Raw genomic sequence first — 23,039 nt, 5'->3', positions numbered from 1 at the left:
CTGGTTCCTTCTAGTACAGAGGGAACACTGTCTACACATGAATTTTATTTTTCCTCTGTTTAATCAGACATGGTGGATCACACCTGTACTCATAGGATTCAAGAAGTTGAGGCAGGAGGATTGCTATAAGTTCAAGCCCAGCCTGGTCTACTACGGTAGTTTGAATAAGAATGGCTCCCCTAGGCTCATATATTTTTGAATACTTAGTCATCAGGGAGTGGCATTACATGAGAAGGATTAGGAGATGTGGCATTACTGCAGTTGGAGTGGCCATGCTGGAGGAAGTGTGTCTGTAGGGGAGGCCCATGGATCAGGATGTGGACCAGCTACGGCTCCAGTGCCGTCTGTGCCGCCATGCTGCCCCATCCTCTCCATGATGATGATGGACTAAACCTTTAAAGTTGTAAGCATGCTCCCAGTTAAATGCTTTCTTTTCTAAGAGTTGCCTTGGTCATAATGTCTCCTCATAGCAACAGAACAGTGACTGAGACAACTACATAATGAGTTCCAGTCCAGCCTGGGCTACAGAGGGGAGCCTGTCTCAATCCATCAATCAGGAGTCAGTAGAAAGAAAAACAGCATGGAGAAGTATGTTGCAAGGGAGTGAGAGGGCCCTTGTCCCGGCTGCCCGGCTAGCTTAGCCCTGAAATAACCACACAGAAATTGTATTAATTAAATCACTGCTTGGCCCATTAGTTCTAGCCTCTTATTGGCTAACTCTCACATCTTGATTTAACTCATTTCTACTCATCTGGATATCACCACGAGTTCGTGGCCTACCAGAAAAGATTCGGCATGTCTGACCTGGAGGCTCCATGATGTCTTTCTCCTGACTCTGCTTTCTTCCTCCCAGAATTCAGTTCTGACTTCTCCGCCTACCTGAGTTCTGCCCTATCAGGCTCAAAGCAGTTTCTTTATTCATTAACCAATGAAAGCAACACACAAACAGAAGGACCTCCCACACCAGAAGTAGTGTACTGACTGTGCTTCAAGTCCTTCTAGACTTGGTCACCAGGCCACAGTGGTGTACTTCCTCACCCCAGAAGATCAAAGAGGCAGGTACACTCACCCACCTGGTCCTGCTGTGTGAACTGGAGAGAATCTACCTGGTCCTGTTGTGTGAACTGGAGAGAATCCACCTGGTCCTGTTGTGTGAACTGGAAAAGATCCACCCCTGTTCTGCTGTATGAACTGGAGAAGATCACCCATCCCATTGTGTGTGTCAACTCCAGGATACCATAGGCATAGGTTTATGTGTATGTAGCTTTATTCGTATGTAGTTGTGGTTGGTTCCTTTCGGCTCATAACAGGTGTACGTTTGTGTGGATGTAGCTTTGTTTATATGTGGTTGTAGTTGGTTCCGTGAACTGGGAAACTACAAAACCATAAGATGAAACCGGTAGGAACAGCTCTGTGCTTGTGCCCCAGCAATTTCAGTTCTTGCAGAACATGTTGATAGGACTGTCCCGTGTTACTTCTCAGGTGGAAGTGGCTTTCCCAAGTCAGCCATGATGGAGCATGTCTCTAATCCCAGCATTCCTGTGAGGCTGACACAAGGGGGCCTGTGAGTCTAGGCTAGCCTGTACTACATGTGTGAGCCTAGGCTAGCCTGTACTGCATGGTGGATTCCAAGCCAGTGGTGATATTCAGTTTCATGTAAATATTAGCTTTCCCTGATTGTGTCCAGTTGGCTCTTGTTAGGAATAGCTGAAAGACTAGTTAATTCTTAAGTAGACTAGGATCTGCTGTAAGTGGACTCCGACAGAACTTACTTCCCTCTTGTTCATCTCCATTGTTTCCTTTTCCTTCCCTCTCCATTCTCCTTCCTTTCTGTTCTCTTCCTATCTTTTCCCAGAGTTCTAGCCCATGCCATGTGTGAAGGAAGCACTGATTGGCTTGATTCACAATAGTTGCCTTGAGAGTGGTTCCCAGAGGGCCAGCAAGATGGCTCAGCAGGTAAAGGCCATTGCCACCAAGCATGACAAACTGAGTTCAATCCCCAAAACCCACATGGTAGAAGGAAGGGGAAGGGACCAACTCCTGCAAGTTGTCCTTGGCCCGCATATATACATCTCTGTCTCTGTCTCTGTCTCTGTCTCTGTCTCTGTCTCTGTGTCTCTCTCTCTCTCTCTCTCTCTCTCTCTCACACACACACACACACACACACGCACACAATTATAACTGTAAAATAAAACCAAAAAGATGGCTTCTTCAGTTGTCTCCTAACTGAGTTTGCAGTACTCATTGGACAATACTTTTGGGGAATTACAAAAGTCCCTGGGTAATAATTTTTGCATATTTCTCAAGATCCAAAAGGAGGAAGAAAGACCTAAAAATATATCTGTAATGTTTTTTGTCAGTGTTGTGACTTTTAAATTCATGAAGTAAGTTCTTTCCTGCCTAGGTCACGACCTGTTAAGCAATCTAGAGAGGATCGTGGTCAGATGTGACCATGGGATGAAATGGGACAGGTTCTCCATAGCAGCATGCAGGTAACTCAAGGCTACAGCGAGTAGAGAACAAAAGTCCTTCAGACGAGATGCCCAGTGCTCAGATCCTGGACCACCTGGTCACAGAGAAAAGAGTAGGGACAGTGGGCAGCATTCCCCGAGGGTGCTGTTTTGCATGTGGGACTTGAAGGGAGGGAGGGAAAGTGAGAACATTGTGTCATCCAGGCCAACTGTCAACTTTCTAGCTTGATTGGTTGCTGCTGCCCTGAAACTGTGGGAATTAGAGATGAGCAGATCTCAGTTTCTGAGGCTGTCAGAAATAATTTCAAACTTCTTATAGAAAAGTTGCAAAATATTCTATAGCGAACACCATGAATCTTGTATCTCGATTTGCCTGTCATTGCCCTTCTCTGGTGTGGGATTTATTACTTATTTACACATATGATTGCTTCTCTGTACATGTAAGCACACACAACATTTAAGTTTCCATCTCTTTATGATAGCCCTTCTGCCATGAATCCCTCCATGTAGATCTCATATGCTAGCAACTGCACCTCTGTGCACTGAGCTCAGTTACATTCCTTCAGTCTGCCATCCTCCTTCCGCTCTGCAGCAGTGCAGATGCTCGGTGCAGCACTTGGCTGGCCCCCAGTATGAGCTCTTCTGTGGTCTGTGTTGGTCTAGATGTTGTATGAAGTTGCCTTTGTGTAGCTATGATGAACACTCTGAGAAAGAACTTAAGGAGGAAGGGTATGTTGGCTCATGGTTTCAGAGGGTTCATCCCATGCTTGGTTGGTTCCATTGCTTGGGCAGAACATCGTGGAGGATCAAGTCCTTAGCATCCCTTGCTCTAGAATAGTTGTGCACAATTTCTTTGCCTTTACATGAACATCTTCAGGGTGTGCACGTATCCTGCCTTTCCCTTTGTTTTACTGTGGCTGTGCCTTCTGCCTGCTGTGATTTCGAGTAAGTGTCCTTGGTAAAATATTACATAAGGAACATGCCTTTTTTTTTTTTTTCTTTTTTTGAAACAGGGTTTCTCTGTGTAATGGCCCTAGCTGTCCTAGAACTCGCTTTGTAGACCAGGCTGGCCTAGAACTCAGAGATCTACCTGCCTCTGCCTCCCTAGTGCTGCGGTTAAAGGCGTGCGCCACCTCTGCCCGGCAGTTAGTTCCTCATAACATTTCATCTCCTTTGTGTAGCATGTGTTGGTGATGCTTGTTGGAATTATTCTATTCATAATTGGTTTGAAATCCCAGTTTCCTCCCCCTTCTCCACGATTAATGAGTCATGATTTTATCAGCATTTTGGTTCTCAGACCGCCTCATGTCTCACTGTATTCTTATGTCCTTTTATTTCCCAACAGTTTTTTTAAATGAACGCGTCATTATTTTCACCCTTTATAGGAAGGCTCACTGTGTGCTTGTAGTGATCACTGCTTGGGGTTGGTCCTCGCTCTGAGTGGCTGTGGTTCCTCTTCACAAGAAGAAACCAAGATGCAGACACTTGGCATGTATGCCAGTGGTGGGTGCTTTGTTTCTAGGCTCCACCAGGGAACAGAGCCAGTAAATATGTCTATCTTTATACATAAAACACACATGCATATGTATGTATCATCTGTGTATCTGTATGCTCCTTTTACATAGGTAAGTGTATGAACAGTTATGTTTGGTGGTTGTTTGTTCATTTGAAATAGTGTCTTCTGTAGCCTCACTCACCATGTGGCCAAGGATGACCTGGAACTCCTGCTTATGACTGCAGGTGGGTCGGGCCAGCCATATTTTGGAATACAGATTCACACTGATACCTTCACTTGACCCTTCCCATAGAGAGAACATGATCCCCACTAGTATCAACATTTTTACTTAATATTACTCCATTTTCTCAAGTTTTCCATGTTTCAGCTGTTCAACCTATTATATTTCAGTAGAGCCAAGCTGTAATATACATTGTCAGTGTTTTCTTATTTGGTTTTTGACATTGCTTATAGTAGATTTTGCCACTCAGATTTAAAATTTCTGTGTAATCCTATCTGTTAGTGACTCTGTTATTGCTCTAACTTTTTAGATAGTAGAAAACATGATAAATTTAAATGTAATTGATACGTAAAACAAGGAAGAAATGAAGTGGTTATTTTTTGGAGAAATGGGAATAATTCTCAGTGTTGTCGGTATGCTATTAACACATGTTAATGCTGGACCCTAAACAAATGTTATTTCACGAACAGAATAAACTAACTTTAAACTTCTCCCCAGTCATTTTCAAACAGACTTTAGCGTTCTGTAGCTTCAGATACCATCCTTTCTTTGCTTCCGATAGTCTTGGTTGGCTGGTCCCCTGGGTCTCGACCTTTCTCAGTGTTCTTAGTACAGCCCTCACCTTCTTCCCTCACCTCCTTTCTCGGTGTCCATAACTCTGTCATCAGAACAAGTCTACAGTTTTTAGAACAGAGATGACAGGTATCAGCGTAGTAACTCAGATGACTTGTTTGCTTAGTGCATTAAAACCACATGACTTTGACTGGGCATGGTGCTACACGCAGTTGGGAGGTAGGGACCAGATCATCTTTGTGAGTTTGAGGCCAGCCTGGTCTTCATAGTGAGTTCCATGACAGCCAGATATACAGAGAGAGCTTGTGTCAATAAAAGCTCCAAATAAAGAAGATTGTATGTCTAATTTCAGTCAAGGAAAGTGGAATTTATTGGCATGTAGGAGGGGAATGAGGTTCTGAGTGAATGTGTGCTGTTGATATGGGCACAGCCAAGCCAAGGACTCCAGTGACTCAGCCCTGTGGCAGTGGCAAAGCCTTCCCCTGGGGAAGCTCAAGGCCGGCAGAGCCTTCCTTGGGTCCATTGTGGATGTTGACAAGGTCTGTAGAAAATGTCGTCCAAGGCTTTCTCTCTGCAGATGTTCATGGTCAGAAAAGAGACTGTACCTACCTAGACTAGCTAACCCGCCTCCTTATTAATCTGGATAGAATAGCCCAGCCTTCTTGTTCAGTTGTCTATAATAAATGCTGCTTCCAGGGTGCCGAGGTGGATCCCAGCTTCTCTGTACGTGTGCCCCTCTGTTTATAATAAATGCTGCTTCCAGGGTGCCGAGGTGGATCCCAGCCTCTCTGTACGTGTGCCCCTCTGTTTATAATAAATGCTGCTTCCAGGGTGCCGAGGTGGGTCCCAGCTTCTCTGTACGTGTGCCCCTCTGTTTTCTGTTCTTCTTTATTCCCGCACCATTGCAGTTAGGCCAGTCCCTAGAGCCCTGCAAAGACGTGGCACTGTGTTTTGTTTTTTGGTTTTGGTCAATAACTGGATCAATATTGTTAAAGTAGAACTGCCAGTATTGTTTATCAAGTGAGTCATAAGAACACGCTTGGCAGCCAGAATCCAAATGCAGCACGATAGAATTCTCAAAACTTGCAGTTTGCTCAAAGGAGTTTCTGTAGTCTGTCATTTTTAGACTGTAGTCACGTAGCTGGCTAGCTTTCATCGGAGTTATTTTAACTCTGAATATTAGTTTTAGCTTGTCAAGAATCTGATTAATTTGTAAGAATGATTAGAAATCACAAGAGCTCTGTTTTCCCCTTTTTGTTATTGATTGATTTTGTTATTTGATAATCTCAAATATGTGTACAGCGTATTCTGACTTTTCTTTCCTCACACCCTCTTACCTCCCTCCTGTCCCTGTCACGCCATGACACAGGCTCATGACTGTGTGTGTGCGTGTGTGTGTGCGTGCGTGCGTGTGAGAGAGAGAGAGAGAGAGAGAGAGAGAGAGAGAGAGAGAGAGAGAGAGAGACACCAGTGTGATTTAACTGGGGCCATCTGCAACCATTGAGTTGAGACTATTTCTTGAAGCCTGGTGGTGTCGTCAGTGGCTCTGTCAATAGTTGGTGGTAAATGGTCCAGCAGTGAGTGGTAAGGGCCCGTGAGGCCCTCCTCCATCCAGGCCATTTTGTCCGGGCAGATCCAGTGCAAGCATCCACATCTGCTCTGAATATCCTATTGCAGCAGCTGTGTCGTGCCTAGGAAATGACCTCTCAGAACCCTTCTCCCTGTCTTCTGACTCTTAGAGTCCTTATGGCCCGTCGTATGCAGTGTTTCCTGAGCCGTAGTGGGACTGTCTGGTTTAGGGCTGAGCACACTTTCATCCTTTATTCTCATCCATGAGTGTCTGTATTCGCCACCCTACACTCGAAAGAGAACCTTCTCTGATTAAGCCTGAGAGTGGCTGACATCAGTGGATAGAAACATACTTAGAAGGCAGCTTGACACTGGCAATTTACTAAAGCACAGTATTTGGTATCAGTGCCATGGGTTTTGACCAGGTTTACGCACATGTGTGAATTCCCTTCTGTGGAATGGGTCTTGGATCCGTTCAGATAGCCACTGGTTACTCACGTGGTGCTAGGCTTATCTTGCCTGTCAGGTTTGTCTCACAGCTGAGGTGGGAGTCACAGCTGGGCTAATGGATGTTTCTCTGATCCATTCACTACCTCAGGCAGTCTGCAGTAGTTTCTGGGGCAGTGGCAGCCATGTGGCAGGGAGGGGTCTTCCAACTCAGGTCTAGCTCCTAAGGAGGTATCCCACACCTGTCACTGGAACGTTTATCACATAATCCATGGCTTCTGGGAACTTTTTTTTTTAGCCACGTAAGGTATCTCTTCTCAAACTCGTCTTTTAATTATCATCATAAGCTGTGTTTTCGTTTGTTGGGGGTCTTGTTTGACACAAGGTCTTACTATGTAGCTCCAACAGACTGAAGGTCCCTATGTAGGCCAGACTGGCCTTGAACTCATAGATATCCTTCTGCCTCTGCATCCTGAGTGCTGGGTTTGAGGCAGGAATCATCATGTCTAGAGTACATTTTTAAAATTTGATTACAAGACAGTAGTTTGCATACATTTTATACTTCCCTTATTTTAGTTGGCTCTTCCCCTTCTCCTCATGACTCTCCTCTCCCCCTTCTCCCCTGCTGTCCTCTGCTCCATCCTTTTCACTTTTATGTCACCCCTGTTCTCCTAGCCCCTTCCTCAACGCATCTTTCCTGCAGTGGTCTTTTTCTAGTTTCTGGCTTCCATAGGTACTCAGAATCAAACACACGACATTAGAGTTTTGAAGCTAGGAGTCACATAGAAGAGAGTTAACACTCAGTATCATTTTTCTATTTCTATGCATTTATATACAAATTTCATAATGTTTTTTTCATTTGAGTAAAATACCGTTGTATCTATAGACCGTATTTTCAGTGTCCATTCCTCAGTAATGGACTTCTAGGCTGATAATGTTCCTTAGCTGTGTGGCTAGAACAACATGCGTGTGAATGGTCCATTTGCAACGTGTTCTGGATACACTGAAATGCTGGGCAAGGTCTGCATTCTATTTGTAGAGCAGCTCTCCCCTCATGCTTAAGAAGCAGATTGCTCGCTGCCATCCTACGCTGCGACCCTGGCATCCTTGGGTGTAGCGAAAGAAGCTGTTAGTGATTCACTCATGCCGATAGATAAATCATTTGTACAAGTAAGGAGCACAGCTGGTTCCTGCTCACCGAGAAGAGCATGCTGGCCCTCGTGATGACACAGAACGCCGGACAGGAAGTGGGCAAGCAAGATGGAGTCATCATGGAGGTGCAGCTGCATGGGTTCGTGTTTGTTCTTCCTGTGGCCATCTCTTGTCAGTTGCCCACTGGGGACTCGCATTACCTTTCCCTTTCATTTCTTGGCCTGTTGTCTTTGTGTTTTTCTCATTTTAGTTTATGATGTTATTTATTCCTTCTCTGAAATTACAGGCTGCCCACAAAACAGATGGTTTTCTTATAGCTAGCCAGACTGATAATCAAACCAGAACTTTTTATAATGAGCAGTTGCCCTTAGATGTGTGACAGGACTCTAGTCTTATGGTGAAGAACATCAGCTGTAATTTCAGGATTAGTGGATTATGAAACAGGAGCACCAGCATTCGTGCGGAGCAAACAGCACAGAGTGTAATTGATTCTGCAGCGCTTTCCAGAACCATGGAACTTGGGTGTGTGTTTTGTACAACCAAGCCTTCTTAATTCTAGTGCCCCTTAACTGAGGTTTGCACGCTTACTGTTTCTACTACCCACAGGTCGTGCAGGTTTGGGTGTTTTCCCGTTCTTGTACACTTCCCATTGTTAAATATCTGAGCGAACAGACTTTCTCTTGGGGATCCTAGTTTAAAGCTAATATAAAGAGAGTGTGTGAGGGGTGAAACAGAAACAAAGTAAAAACAGATGGCTGGAGATCAGGCCTTCACTCAACTTTGCTCTTGTTTGTGTGCAGTGTCTGAGTTCCCCCACGGTTTGGAGGTTCATGCTATCAGGCAGGCTTCTCGGGGCTCATGGGAGTTTCTTTAACATGGCCAGAGTTGGGTGCTTTATTTTAATGTCAGTATTTACTTTGAACTTTATCAATTAATATTGGTTTGGCATTTTGTTGTGACAGGCATTAGATTTGTTCAAATTGTGTGATTAGTATTGTAATAAATTTATTTTTATAGTGATAAAATCTGTATCATCTAAAAGTGCCATTTAATTATATTTAACTGTGATTCGTTGATACTTTATGCATTCAAAATGTTCTGTAATCATCACTTCTATTTCCAGAACTTTTCGTTATCTCTGATAGACTCTTTGTTGGGCAGTGGTTTCCCACTCCTCATTCATGGTCTTTGATAACCTCTCCTTTTGTCTCTGTGTCTGCCTGTCTTGTGATCTTAAAAGATTTTCCTCTTTATATATGGCTTTTTCACATAGAATGTTTTTAAGGTCATCTACGTTACTACAGGTACTGAACTTCAATTTTTTTAGGACAGAACAATACTTTATCATGAGTATATGTCACCTTTTGTTCCTTTGATAAACAGTTGAGTTATGTCTACTTTTCGCTATTGTGAACTTCACTACTGGGGACCTCAGACTCTGTCTGTCTGTGTCCAGAGCTTTTAAGAATTTGCTGGGTCATACGGTGACCAGCCTTTGCAGGGCCACTGAAAGTGCTTTCTGTGTTACCGCATATTACAATGACACATGAGCGTTCCATTCCACAGTGTCCTGGTCAGTAATAAGTAAACAAGCAAATAATTTATGTGTTCATTTCTTTGGCCATTTCAGGATTGTGCTATGTTCTTGTTGGTTACAAAACATCTCTGTGGGTGCTGAATATTAAACCCTCATGAAATATATCAGTTCCAAAGGTTTCCTATGCTCTACCTTTTTGCTTTGTTGGCCCTGTGGTACACCGAAATACTGAATTTTTCTGAAGACCTGTGGACCTGTGTTTCTAGTATTCACTTGGTTTGCTTGTTGTTTAGGTGACATTTAAAACAAAACCTTGCCAAGTTCAAGATCATTGAGTTTTATGCTTTCAACTGTAGTGTATTGACGTTAACTTTTATGTGGTTATTCCCATTTTTTCAGAGCAAGTTTTTGTTTTTAACTTAGGTAGATATTTTGTTTGTGCTATAACAAATAAAGCTTGACTGAAGAGCAGAGTGCAGAGCTAATTACTAGTTAACCACAGAGGCCAGGCAGTGGTGGCTCACACCTTTAATCCCAACTCAGAAGGTAGGGGCAAAAGGATCTCTGTGAATTCAGGGCCACCTTGGACTATATTAGATTGATCCAGTCTGAAAGAGAAACAGAGCCGGATTAATGGTGTGGTGGCTCTTACCTTTAGTCCCAGTACTTGGGAGTCTCAGGCCTTTAATCATCCCAGCACTAGGGAGGTGGAGGCTGGAAGGGATATGGTTCTGTCGAGAGAGGGAGCAGCTCAGGTCATTCAGAGGACTCGTAGGGACAGGATGCCCCCTTCTGTCTGAGGGCTTCTTACAGGTAAGAACTAGTGGCTGGCAGCTTTCACCCCTTAGTATCTGACTCTGGGTTTTCACTATTAAGACTGGTTAGAAATCCGCTACAATCGTCCTTTTCCTCTTAAACGGTCATAGTTTCCCTGCTGAAAAATCAGTCGACTTTACGTGTGAAGTGTCTCTCCTGCTTCATGTGCTGTGTTGGCGTGTGCGTGTCTGTCATTATGCCAAAGTTTCATTATTTGGCTGTGTTTAACTTGCTTTACTTTGTGTGTGAGTGGATGCAGGCACCTCAGTTGTCCATTCCCACATGCGTTGTTTTTCTGCTGTAGATGCTGGCGCAGAGGTCCATGGGTTTTATGTCTTCACTGGCCCATACCTCTCATCTGGCCGTGGAAGACGAGATGGGATTACAGGCACTCCTGACGTCATCTGGCTTCTGATCTAGGTTCATGGGCTTGGACTCACTGGGCCAGCTCTCCAGACACTGGCTATTGCTTTTAATATGTACTTTAAAATGTATTTCTGTTTCTAAGGTTTCAGATATACTTCAGTGGGAGAGCTTGCCTAGCACATGTGAGGACTAGGTTTGATTCCCTGGGACCACATATATACAGGCACACACACAGACACATTCATACCTATACATATATACACAGAGTTACACACACACTTAGCAACGCAGACATGCATGCATGCATACACATACACACAGCGACACACACACACACATGCACCCCTAATATATTCTTAAATCCCTTCCTTCAGGCACCGTGAGCCCCCTCCTGACTGCTTGGGGTTGCATGCATGTGCCACAGGTCTAACTTAAGTTTTACCTTTACTAGTTTCATTTATTTTGTGATACTTCAGAAAGAACTCCAAGTATCACATTCATTACAAATTCTGCTGGGTGTCCTTTGAGGAAAATTAATACCTAGCCCAGCAAATGTTTGGTTACACATTTAATGCTATGCTTTCTAAAGAAACTAATATACTTGATTACAGAAAGAGTATAGGAATGAGAGATACTAGTATCTCTATCTATCTATGTCTGTATGTCTGTCTGTATGTCTGTATCTATCTATCTATCTATCTATCTATCTATCTATCTATCTATCTATCCATCTATATCTATCTATCTATCTATCTATCTATCTATCTATCTATCTATCTATCTATCTATCTATCTATCTATCTATCTATCTTGATTTTTCCAGTCAGGGTTTCTCTGTTTAACTTTGGAGCCTGTTCTGGAACTCACTCAGTTGATCAGACTGGCCTCAAACTCACAGAGATCTGCCTGCCTCTGCCTCCGAGTACTGGGATTAAAGGCGTGCGCCACACCAACCAGCATGTGTTTAACTCTTTATCTGATCAAGAACTAATTGTTTTTATGTATTCCGTTGGCAGCATGGTTTAGGAGATTAGGAATGATCAGCTGCCACTCTCCCATTGTATTGGTGCACTTTTATTTGTATCATACATTCCAGAGTACGTCTGCATCCTTGCTACCCTTTGTTGTAAGTGAATATTCGGGGGCTGGGACCATAGCCTCAGCAACAGAGCACTTGTCTAGCTTGTGTGAGGCCCCGAGTTCAGTGCAGAGGAAGAAAGGGACGAAGGACCAATAATTTCCCCAATACTTTTACCATAGCCTGGGACAGTAGTTCTCACCCTACCTAGCGGGGCGGGCCTTTAATGTTGTGGTGACCCCAATCATAAAATTATTTTGTTCCTAATTTTGCTGCTTCTGCGAGTGATAAATATCAGCCATGCAGGATATCGCAACCCGCAGGTCTAGGGAGTTGAACGTTTTTCTGTTCTATATCGTCCTCTCATTTTATGTCTGTGAGTGTTGTGTCTGCATGCACGTGTGCACGCCAGGTGCATCTGTACCTGTGGAAGCCAGAGACGGCATCCAGTCCTTGTACCTGGACTTCCAGATGGTTTGCTTCCATCGGGCAGGTGCTGGGATTCAAACCGTGGTCCTCTGCAGGAGCAACAAGTGCTCTTAACCACTGCGCCACCTCTCCAGCCCCCAGCCAAGGGAGAATTAAATATTTTGTAGCAAAAACAATGTGATCAATTACGAGTCTCTCAGAAACTATAATTATTTTTTTTAATTTTGAATTTATTTATTCCAACCTATGAATAAAATAGGCGGCTCCCATAATTCTAATTTAAATCACTTTTCCCTGATAACATTGAGAAATCTCGAAATATCGCTTCGTGCCCTTCCTGGTTTTCTTGCTTCGTCTGTGTCTGTGCTCCTTTTCTCTTCTGTATTGTTCTGGGGTGAACTGGATCAGTGAAGTATTTTGGAAGATGTGCACCTGTGTGCAATGTGTGTGTACACACTACTGACATGCTACAGTGTAGGCTGAGCTTGTATGGTAACTGCATTTTAATTGAATTGTTGGAGCAGAGCAGTTGAAGCGGACTCAGTGCCAGGAATAGCAAGCTGGGGAGTGACCTCTGACCTGCAGGAACTTACTGCAGCCCTGCAGAGCTGCGGGTAGCAGTACTAGGACTCTGGGTGAGTGTGACTCCTGAGCTTCTCACAGATCTCATTCAGATAGTCAAGGGTCTTCTCACATGTGAAGGAAAAAAGAACGGTACTTGATGTTAGAATAAATGTGAGTGATGGCTGAGGTTTGCAGAGGTGAAGTCAAGAGATGTGGAGGTGCTTCATGACTGGGTTGTATTGAGTTCAGAGAATTTACAGTCTGTATTTTGGACAGTGTGACTTAAAATTTGCATATTTAGGATATGTTGTTGATTTTTGGAAATTAAAAGTTATGCTATAAATAATTAATATTTTCTTTCATTCTGAATATTTCCATATCAAGAGTTTTTAGAGTTCTTGAGAACCGCTGACATCTAGTTTCAGCTAGTGCTGTGCTTATGCTTTCTACGCTGTGCCGCTTCTGCACACTGTCCCGGCTAGCGCAGGCTGTCGTCTGAAGTGCTGGCCACACTCTGGTTAGCTGCCTGCTGTAGTGGAACCCCGAGAGCCCCCCTCTCTGCTTCACTGTAAGCCTTCACTCTGCCTTTGAAATCTGTGTATTTCTGTCATCTTTGGCTAAACCCCAGAGTATAGTGTGCAGTAGCTCTCCTTACCCACCTGTCCCCTGCCACCTGTCCCTTCCCTTCTACTGCTGCCCTCTAGAACTTTATGTCCTCATTATTGTAGGAAGGATTTTATATTTGTTTATTTCACTTCACTTATGTATTATTATTATGGCCTATTTGGGAAAAGGTCATTTTAGAGTCTTGGTTGGCCTGGTACTTGCCATGTAGTCTTGAATGGCCTCAAACTTAGGGCAAGCCTCACTGGGCCCTCTGAGCACTGAGGGTCTGGGTGCGAGCCAGCAGACCTGGCCTTCATCTCTAGGTCTTTAGAGTGCGGACACGACAGTGGTTCTCTCCCTCTCGGGTGGCGTCTTATGCTCCTCCTATTCCCGTAGGATGCAGCAGTGGAAAGCAAGGCATAGGAGGCACAGGCCAGTAGTTATTAAATGGATAAATGTGTGGTAGTCATGATGATGCTATTCAAACTTGCCAGTTTAGGAAGACACACATCTCTTATCCCAGGTCCTGTGGGCTGGGCTTGCAGGACAGGGTTAGCTGAGTGCTTCTGGCTTCAGATGTCTCAAGAGATTATCTAAAGTTGTGACCTGGGTGGAAACTCCTGTTTTGGATGGCTCATACCCGTGGATGTTGACTCAGGAAGCCTGTTGTCTGCTCACGTGGACCCTCCTTAGTGTTGGTTATGTGCCTGCACAGCATGGAAGCTGGCTTCCTCCAGAGGAATCAGTGGATGCCAGACAGCCAGGGGAAGCTGCTTTTCCTGAGCTAGCCACACATCATCACGTCTGCTGCATTCTGTCCCTAGACGCATGTCCCTAGGTGTGAGCCACAAGTAAGGAGAGGGGTAATTAGACTCTGAAAGGAGTGTAAAGGATCGGTTCATGTGTTTTATAGCCAACGCAGAATAGACAGCAATTTATACTTTTGTTTTGGGACCTTACCACAATGGATCATTTTCTTGATATTAAAAACAGTGGTCCAGGTAGAAATTGTTTTAGACATTTTAAAGAGTGATTTTATTAAAATATTTTGCTTGTTTTTTCATGATGCAAAGTAGCTAGGCTACATATAAGTATAATTAACTGGTTTGCTACCTAACCATTTATAATTTTATTTCAGTTTTTTCACTGAGATTCTGGAAATTTGAAAGTCAACTGTGTTGCCTGTAAAAGGAGTACTGCACAAATCCACCGTGTGTTTAAGCTGGAATTTAAAAATCCTGTTTGTGGAATGCACTGATGCACTTTTCAGAGAAAGAAGTATAGTCTTTGAGCTTTGTGGCATAGAAAAGCTAATAATTAACAAACCCTTTAAACCTTAATTTCTTTCACATTCAGAAGATTTTGGTTCTTTTTTTGTATGTCAGGCATTTTATTAGGCACTAAGTGTTGGTGTGTTGGTGCCGAGACAGGCCTGCTCTGTCTCGCGGAGCTCATGATCTGGCGGGGAGATAGACTGTGCATAGGTATTTACCAATATTAATGAGTGCATTCTGTGGAAACACCAAGGTCCATGAGGTGGCAGAAGACTGTGGGGAGAGCCGCACCTGCCCTGTCAGAAACAGCATCGGTCGAGGGGACCGCGAAGCTGAGAATGGAGCGCTCTGTGTGCCAGGAAGGCCCTGTGGTGTGAACAGTTGGTGTGTGAGGCGTTGACAGGATCCTGGGAGATGTCCAGCCAGAGAGGGGAATGCAGTGGAGAGGGAGGAAGGGATCAGACTGAGTCATGATAACGAGTGTGGAACTTATTTCATGCTCTGCAAACTATCCGCAGGTTTAAATGTACCAGTTAGAGTTTCTCTTTAACCAGAGGAACCTTGCTGCAAAAGCAAGAAATGACAGGCAGGAGAGGAGTTGGAAACCAGGAAAGAGGCCATCGTGGTCCAAAGAGAAGATGACTTGGCAGTGATCAGAAAAGGAAAAAGATGAAGCTGAGATGGACTTGGTAGAGCTGATGAGACTTAAGGAGACAAGAAGGTGATTCCTAGGTTTGTGGCTAGGGCAGATGGACGAATGCTGTTCCTCTGAGACTGGATGTTGTGAGAGGGAAATCGTGAGTGCATTTGAACACTCACTATGTGCAGTCTGCTATCATCTAGAGAGAGCTCACTCGGTCCTGGAATTCAGGGGCTTGGGAAGAGATAAGGACAGTTAAGGTTCTGGAGTGGCCACTTACTTCATGAACAGGGAGAAAGGGGCAGCGTGGAAGGCTTGCTTTGTTCATGCGTACACATAAAGAGAATGTGTAAGCTTGTCTTTCTGTTACTCTGATACGATAACCCACAAAAGCAGCTTTAGGGGGAGTGTGTGAACTAGAATTTGAGGGGCTAGTACATTACTACAGGGAAACCCAGTGACAGGGCCTTGAGGCAGGTGATCATATCACTTTGGGGAAGTGACCCGCCAGAGCCAGAGCACAATTCATTTTAATGCAGGTGAGCTAGTGCTTGGCTCATTTTCTGTACATGCACACACCAGAATCTTCTTCCTAGGGAATAGTGCCACCCAAAGTTTCCCCACCTCAATTGCACAACACCCCCACCCCCCAACACTGCTTGCAGGTCTGTCTCATCTAGACCCCTGCTGAAACGCCCCAGGTGATTCTAGCCAGTGCCAAGTTGACACTTAAAACTGTATCACAACATGATGTGTATTTCTTTCTCTTTAAAAATCTTGTTAATTATGTAGTACGTAAGAGAGATAATGTTGCCACTGACTTTCTGTTGATGGAGCAGGTAGCAAAGCCACTTCCTCGTTGTATGACAACAGTCTGTTCATAATCAACATAATTCTTTCATTTTCCCACTCTTTGCTCTCATTTTGTTGATGTGCCTGGATCAGATGTCGCTTCAGTACTCATTGTCTCTCCACTTTCTTGTGCTTTGCATTTGTTGTTGTTCTCTGAGACAAGGTCTTACTCTGTAGCCTTGGCTGGCCTGGAAGGCACTGGTTGCTCAGGCTACCCTCAGACTCACAGAGATCTATCTCTGCCTGCCGAGTGCTGGGATTAAAGGTGTGTGCTACCGAGGCTGGCCCTCACATATGGTTTTCGATAGAGGGTATGGGCATGGGTTTTGTATATGAAATGTAGGAAACTGTTCCTGAAATATCCATGTGTAATTTTTCTCATGCTTTTATCTGCCTGTAATAATTTCGATGCAGCAATCTTCAAGGCTATTACTTAAATAGCAAAAGTCTTAAAGGCTTCTTTTGATATATTATTGAAGCTTGATAAGTAGGACAGATTGAAACATCTTCAGATTAGTTTTACATCTGTGTGTTGAGCTTTTAATGATTATTAATGTATAACTCAGTTTCATATTATGTGTCCTGTGTCACATGTCGAGTTGACAGTTCTGCATAAATAAATGCTTGATGGGTTTCTAGTTGTCTTTGCTTTTCTTTCCCACCACCCCTCATGTCTGTTTCTTTCATCTTAAGTAGAAGCAGTCAATTCGAACTGCCCTCAGTGTAGAAGGAGCCCCACAGTAGACTGCCTTTTCTTCTTTCTAGTCCTGGTCCACAGCCCGGAACCTTTTGCATTCTGTTAACAGCTCTTGTCTCTGACAGTGATGATCAAAGCCTCATCTCTTTCTCCACTGCTCTAAAATAAAGTAGGAAGCCCTACTTGGTGAAACCCGGCTTACATCCTTTCACAGAGATGTGTGTGCCACTAGTGCCTGGCCTCTGTGATTAACTAGTGGCTTTTGCCGCCCTCTGGTCTCCAGGCAAACTTTGTCAGGATTCTGTAAACAGGAAGGAAGTGCCTATAGATGGGTTCTGTATCCCAGAAAGAAGTGCATGTAGATGGGTTCTGTAAACAGGAAGAAGTGCCTGTAGACCGGTTCTGTAAACAGGAAGGAAGTGTCTGCAGACGGGTTCTGTAAACAGGAAGGAAGTGCCTGTAGACGGGTTCTGTAACAGGAAGGAAGTACCTGTTCTGACTAGTTTGCTCTTTCATGGAGCTCATTGTTTTCATGATTTTCAAAACTTATTTCATTGGATTTATAAAATATGTAATAATTTATAAGTTCGTTTTAGTTTGTGTATATGTGTAGTGTGTAAGGGGTTTGCATGTACGTGGTGCATATGTGTGTGAGTGTATATGTGTGTACGTATTTGGAGACCAGAGGCTATGCTGAAAGTCTTCCTTGATCATTCTTCAGTTTCTTGCTTGAATCTAGGGCTTACTCGTTCTAGGTGGCTAACCGGCCCTAGGATCTCTGCTTCCCAAAGTGCCGGGATGATGAGTGGCCCATCATAACCTCCTCACCCTTTGGTGCGTGCTGGGGAACTGGAATCTGGTTCTCAGGCTTGTAAAATAATTGCCTGACTGAAGGAGCACCCCTTATCCATGTTGCTTTTATTGGCGCATCCCAGTAATGGGTAATGGGAAAGAGCTGTGACGGGTGGGCTTGCAAGTGAGCTTGCTGGTGAGCCTGCACCTGTGGCAATCACTGCAGCCCCGTTGTGAACGATGCCTCGTGTTTACAGCTGGTCTTCGAGTAGAAGGAAGGTACTGGAGATAACATGGATTTGTGTAATGAGTCATGACAGGGAATGCCAACCACATTCAGACTTCATATTCACCCCAGATACCAACCTAGCAAACTGTGCAAAAAGGCCAAAAAAAAAAGTTAGCATAATTATTGATTTAATGTACTGTAGTGAACCAAGTTTGTAGAGACTCAGGCTATACTTTCTATTCTGATCGTCATGGGCCTCAGGTTCTTTGTCCACAGCTTAGAGTTCATTTCTTGAGCTGTCTGCTACGGTACAGGTATGGAAGCTTCTGGGCATTGGTGACTGCAGGAGGTGACTAGGCAGAGCCCTCACAGGAGTCCTCTCAGCTTACCCTTCCCTCTACCTCCCAGAGGGCGTGGTCACACACCAGCCCGGCAGTGGAGGCAGCCCTTGTCATCACTTAGAGCCACTCTGCGGCCGAAACATGGAAACAGCCAGAATGTTTGTTTCTGTTATAGGGCCCAGATGTTTTCAGGGTGGAAGCCACAGCTGGAATGCCTGTCTGTTCCTAGCAGTAGCTCATCTGGGTGATGGCGTCTTTCGCACAAGGTCCTGGTGGTGACTGCAGTGTTAAGTCTTACTGTTGGAGGTTGCCGTTTGTGTCGGTTGTGTTGCCCTTGGTTGTGATTACATTTGACATGAGCAGCAGTTTGGGGTTACAAGAGAAAGGCCAGATGTCTTAGGGGTACCGACAACTGATTATGTTGGAGTTGATGCATGCAGCCAAGGATGTCTATCTGGCTTGAGTCATTGTTATTTCTTTCTTCGTGTCCCAGGACTGTGACGGCATCAGAGCAGGGAAACAGCAACTCTAGGGTCCTGCTCCTGCTTGTCTTGGGGTCAGGGACTGTAGTCTTGGGTACAAAGCTACTGCTGATAGACTTGTTTGTAACTTTGAAATGCAAGTTTTTTCCTGGTTCCTGTTGGCTTGGGGTAGATGATTGGCGCCTTGTCCTGACAGTTTATTGTAATTAATTTTTGAACATTGAATAAAAATCATAGACAATTTTCCTAGACTGTACTGACAGATTGAAATGAAGTTATTCCCAAGCTAACACTACCCAGTATAACTCTCGTAATCACTGAAATGCCCTGCCTGGTCTCATCTAATGGGTTGTCACTAGCTGACTTCACACGTGATTCATGAAACCAAGGAAGCAGACTTCTTACTTAATGTATTGGAATTAATGTGAGCTTAAGCCACACATAGCTGGTGGCTGCCATATTGGACAATACAGACTTAACTCCTCCCATGTCCTGTGGGTTACAACCCCTATAAACAGGCCTGTGTGTGGATTTGCCTTAGAATTTCATTCGTTCACCTTACTTTTGATCATGGACCTTACTGTTTAAGAATCTTGTCACAGACTGTGTTTGGTGCTCTGTATGTAACTCTTTGGAATTCAGGATTTAGCGGTGTTTCGATGTTCGATTCTGCCTCTTCTGGAAAGCCATGTCCAGGGTGGGTTCCGCTCACTCAGGCTGTTGTGTTTGTTAAGATAATCTGAGAAGACAGAGAATGCTACAGTGAATCTTTTATGTCATGGTGTCTCTTGCTAGGAACACTCTGAAGATCAAGCCATTGTTTGCTTGAATATTTGAAAAGTGCACTTCCTGTTCTTGTATATTACTTAGTAATAAGATCAGATCTTTAGGAGTGATCGTTATAAAATCTGATACTTTATCTCTGTGGCAATGGTCCTCGGCCCTGGCGCACGTGAGAGGCTAAGAAGGAAACCCTCATGCCCGCCCACTGCTCTGGCCCTCCGCTCCTGACCGGGCAGTAGAGGGTGTGCAGAGCGCAGTGTCTAGCCGCTCTTAGGACTGGAGGAATCCATAGGCCTGAGGCAGTGAACAGATGTGGCTTTCTCTCCGGAGGAAAATAACCTGAATTAGGAACTAATTCAGAATCTCCCTCCCCTTTCTAGTCGGAGCCCAGATTTCAAGTCCCGAGTAAAGTGCCAGCCATCGGGGATGGGCCCCATTGTGCTCACACACTCAGAGCGAGCTGTCCAAGGAGCGCCCTAAAGGTCAGTGTCTGGAAGACAAATTAATGGGCTTCTCTTTAATCTTTACTAACACTGAACTTATTAGTGAATTGTGATGATGGATTGCTTCGGAGTAGAAATGGCTTTTTAAATTTTGATTAATCTATCTTTATACATTTGATGATTAAAATATCTTAGGAACTATAAAATGTCTTAAGAATTATATTTGAATGGGCTGTTTAAAAGCAGATGTATAATTCATGTTCACCTATATGCTTATAGATGTATAAGTCGTATGCAAGGATAGTCAAGAAATTGTGATAATGGCTGTAAGGAGGGGACATGAAGTTTGCGGGGATTTCCTTCCACTGTATATTTTTGTATTGGTGCTGTGTTTTAGAACCTGTGGTTATGCTAAATTCCAAAACAAAACAGACAAAACCGATGCCTCAAAACTTTCTTGAATTTTTAGCAGTAGTTTTACAGTTTTTCCTACTAGGAAGATATAAAACAACGCTGCCATAAATGGAGTTGAAGGCCTCTGCAGATTTGGCTTGGATGTGCGATTTAGGGGCACCCTTCACCTTTCGTTTTCTGAACTCAAGACTTAGGTTTACTTTTCATTGCATCTTCTTATGCTCTATTTAACTCACCAGGGCCAGATCTGTCCCGTTTGATCTGTAACACCAATTCTTAGAGTGGGCTCTTTCTCTGGTTCAGTCTCTGGTACTAGCACTTTTGCAGCCACACAGGTGGACTGCCCAGTCCTCTGCATCTTGTCCTTTGACCTTGAAAGACAGCCAGTTCCCAGGTGTTGATCACTTGTCTTACCTCTACTCCACCCTTGTCAGCAAAACAGCATTAAATTCATCCACCCAACCCCACACACTATGTTTAGAAATTATTGTTAGCTCATACATAAGCCTTTAATGATCTGTTTGTGTCTACCTTTCTTATGCAGGGCTGACCTCTGTCATCCCCTCTGGGTCACCCTGTGTACTAACTGTGCCCAATAGTTAGAGGACCCAGCATCGTGTCTTGTGCTTTTTCCTTTGATGCATAGTCTGTTTGCTAGAAATAAGATCCGCCTCACTCAATGGTCTTTAGTTAAGCTTCCAAGGTCTGGTTCGGATGTCACCTCTGATGACTCCAGCTTGTGTCATGTTGACACACAAAACCACCCAGCGCTTTAGGAGTCAAAGCTTTTCTTATTTTTATCTTGGTGCTTGGTTTCAGAGATCCCTGTGGCTCTGATGGTCTCTATGCAAAACTGAGATGATGCTCAATTCAGTGACCTGCTAAAGCCTGTCTGGCTTCAAACTTCTATAGTCCTCTGCCCCACCTTCTCTGTGTGTCTGTTTCTCTGTCTCATCCTATAGTATAGCCCAGGCTACCCTCAAACCATAATCCCCAACCTCAGCTTTCTGAGTGATGGAGTCATAGGAAGTCTGTATAGGATTGTTTTGGCTATCCTGGGTTTTTTGTTTTTGCATATGAAGTTGAATATTGTTCTTTCGAGGCCTATAAAGAATTGTATTGGGATTTTGATGGGGATTGCATTGAATCTGTAGATTGCTTTTGGTAAGATTGCTATTTTTACTATGTTGATTCTACCTATCCAAGAGCATGAGAGATCTTTCCATTTTCTCTTCAATCCATATCCTCTTCAATTTCTTTCTTCAAAGACTTAAAGATTTTGTCTGTAGGTCTTTCACTTGTTTGATTAGAGGTACCCCAAGGTATTTTATGTTGTTTGTGGCTATTGTGAAGGGTGATGTTTCTCTGATTTCTTTCTCAGCCCATTTATCATCTGTATATAGGAGGACTACTGATTAATCTTGTATCCCACCACATTACTGAAGGTATTTATCAACTGTAGGAGTTCCTTGGTGGAATTTTTTCAGTCCCTTATGTAAACTATTATCATCCAAAAATAATGAGAGTTTGACTTCTTCCCTTCCAGTTGTAGCCCCTTAATCTCCTTTTGTTGTCTTACTGCTCTAGCTAGGACTTTGAGTACTATATTGAATAGATATGGAGAGAGTGGACAACCTTGTCTTGTTCCTGATTTAGTGGGGTCACTTTGAGTTTCTCTCCATTTAGTTTGATGTTGGCTGTCAGCTTGTTGTATTTTGCCTTTATTATGTTTAGGTATGTTTCTTCTATCACTAATCTCTCGAAGATCTTTATCATGAAGAAGTGTTGGATTTTGTTGTAGACTTTCTCAACATCTAATGAGATGATCATGTGTTTTTTTTTTTTTCTTTCAGTTTGTTTATGTAGTGGGCTATATTGATGGATTTTCATATGTTGACCATCCCTGCATCACTGGGATGAAGCCTACTTGGTCATGGTGGATGATTTTTCTGATGTGTTGTTGGATTCGGTTTACCAGTATTTTATTGAGTATTTTTGCACCAATGTTCATGAGGAAGATTGGTCAGTGATTCTCTTTCTTAGTTGCGTCTGTGTGTGATTTAGGTATCAGGGTAACTGTAGACTTGTAAAAAGAGTGCAGTAATGTTTTTTTTTTTCTGTTTCTATTATGTTGAACAATTTGTGGAGTATTGGTATTAGCTCTTCTTTCAAAATCTTATAGAATTCTGCATCTGCACTAAAACCATCTGGTCCTGGGCTTCTTTTGATTGGGAGGCTTTTGATGACTATTTCTATTTTTTGGGGGGTTATAAAACTGTTTAAATTGTTTATCTGGTCTTGATTTAATTTTGGTATGTGGTACTTACCCAGGAAATTGTCCATTTCCTTTAAATTTTTCAATTTAGGGGAGTATATAGGCTTTTGAAGTTTGATGAATCTGTGGATTTCCTCAATGTCTGTTGTTATGTCTCCCCTTTCATTTCTGATTTTGTCAACATGGATATTCTCTCTCTGCCTTTGGTTAGTTTGGATAAAGGTTTGTCTATCTTGTTTTTCTTTTTCAATGAACCAACTCTTTGTCTCATTGATTCTTTGTATTGTTTTCTTCGTTTCTATTTTATTGATTTCAGCCATTAATTTGATTATTTCCAACCATCTACTCCTCCTGGATGAGTTTGCTTCCTTTTTTCCTAGGGCTTTCAGTTCTGTTAATTTGCTAGTGTAGGATTTCTGCAGCTTCTTTATATAGGCAGATAGTGTTGTGAACTTTCCTCTCAGCACTGTTTT

The 23,039-nt window shown here is 43.4% G+C and overlaps 1 protein-coding gene across 8 annotated transcripts in view; it reads left to right on the top strand.

Moving 5' to 3' along the window:
- The window catches only part of Wdfy3 (WD repeat and FYVE domain containing 3), a 225,497-nt gene that overhangs the window by 36,715 nt on the left and 165,743 nt on the right, over positions 1-23,039 (top strand). For 6 of the 8 annotated variants that reach the window (XM_050155582.1, XM_050155580.1, XM_050155581.1 and 3 more), the window contains one exon: positions 19,815-19,916. The exons of the other annotated variants lie outside the window; for them this stretch is intronic. The gene's annotated coding sequence lies outside the window, so the exon portion shown is untranslated. The remainder of the gene's footprint in view (positions 1-19,814; positions 19,917-23,039) is intronic. 8 annotated transcript variants of the gene reach the window in all.

The sequence above is a fragment of the Alexandromys fortis genome, unplaced genomic scaffold (genome assembly GCF_014885135.2).
Source record: "Alexandromys fortis isolate MF-2015 unplaced genomic scaffold, M_Fortis_MF-2015_v1.1 scaffold_87, whole genome shotgun sequence".
Classification (NCBI taxonomy): domain Eukaryota; kingdom Metazoa; phylum Chordata; class Mammalia; order Rodentia; family Cricetidae; genus Alexandromys; species Alexandromys fortis.
This window is presented reverse-complemented; position numbering and strand designations above follow the sequence as displayed.